The sequence below is a fragment of the Egretta garzetta genome, unplaced genomic scaffold (genome assembly GCF_000687185.1).
Source record: "Egretta garzetta isolate BGI_Z169 unplaced genomic scaffold, ASM68718v1 scaffold29, whole genome shotgun sequence".
Lineage (NCBI taxonomy): Eukaryota > Metazoa > Chordata > Aves > Pelecaniformes > Ardeidae > Egretta > Egretta garzetta.
In genome coordinates, this window is record NW_009260796.1 from 684,600 (window position 1) to 686,139 (window position 1,540).

Below are 1,540 nucleotides of genomic sequence, written 5' to 3' on the forward strand. Positions count from 1 at the left end.
CCATAGCTGTGGTTCTGGGGGGGGAGGGGGATGCAACAGAGCCCAAAACCAGCAGGGGGGATCCAGCGGTAGGAGAGGAAGTAGAGAGATCACAAAGCTGCATCCTACCTGTACCACAATCTAAGCTGGTGATGGAGCCATTCAAAGAGCCACGCAGGAAAATCCTCCCAGCACAACATGATGCTGTACCCTTGACGGGGGCAGAGAGCTCGGCTCCAGCACAGATCCATTCAGGAGCTAAAAATAGACACCCCCCCTCCCTCCCCAGCGTGTCACTTGAGATCCCAGCGTGATGGGTTCAGAGAGGGCAGGCCCATATATAGAAGCTGGTGGGAAAGATGAGAGGGTGCCAACTCCTGATGCCCACTGCTCGCTTCTGCCCTCTGCCTGGGGTTGCTCCGTGGGGTGGCCAGCAGAGAAGCTGGGGAGGGGTCTGGAGCCCCAGGCTGCTGGGGAGCGGCTGGGGGAGCTGGGGGGGTTCAGCCTGGAGCAGAGGAGGCTGAGGGGAGCCCTCATCGCTCCCTACAACTGCTTGAGAGGAGGGGGGAGCCGGGGAGCGTCAGGCTCTGCTTCCAGGGAATGGGCGATGGGATGAGGAGAAATGGCCTCAAGTTGTGCCAGGGCAGGGTTAGGTTGGACATTGGGAAAAATTTCTTCCCCAAAGGGCTGTCAGGCTCTGGAAGGGGCTGCCCAGGGAAGGGGTTGAGTCCCCATCCCTGGAGGGATTTAAAAGCTGGGCAGAGGAGGTGCTTAGGGACATGGTTAAGTAGTGGACAGGTACGATTGGACTCGATGATCTTAAAGGCCTTTTCCAACCAAATGATTCTATGATTCTATGAAGGGGCCCAGGCCACAGAGCTCAACAGCCTTTAGCACAAGGCGGAGCATGACATCTGGATGGCAATGACTGCTCTTTTTTCAACATACTCACCTCTTTGCCTCAGTCTGTAGGTTACCCATTTCTAAGGTGACAAAAACATGCCTCAGGGGTATAGCTCACCTATTGATAGCATTCCTAGGGCACTTATGGCCGGCCTACTGCAGATTTACATCAAAAGATCACAGCCAGCATCACGGTCCTGTGACAAACCTTGCATGGTGCGTGGCAGCCACCCCATGCTGCCCTGGAGCATCTGGTGTGAATGGCAGAGGGAGCCTTGGGTTGGAGGCTCAGGGTGAGCCTGGCACGAGGGGGTTACAGGGGAAGCAACTGGCCGAGGCTGGCCTGGCGGGGCAGCAACCAGAGCCAGAAATAGCCCTCAGCTCCTGCGAGTCCCGGAGCCTGCCTCCTACTGCACGCCCTCCCCTGTCCCAGGGGCCAGAAATAGATGCCCTGGAGTAGCTGCCTGCAGCACAGTGTGGGTGAGGGCGAGCCCAAGCCCAGCTCCAGGCCCTGCCGGCCCCAGCACCGCCCCAAGGCTCTGGCCACCCCTTTGGTCACCAGGCTGCTGTAGACCCCAAACTGGCGATGGCCCAGCCATGTGGATGCTGCGGGAGACGAGAGGGACCCCCCCCATGCTCTGCATCCACCTCAGGGTCC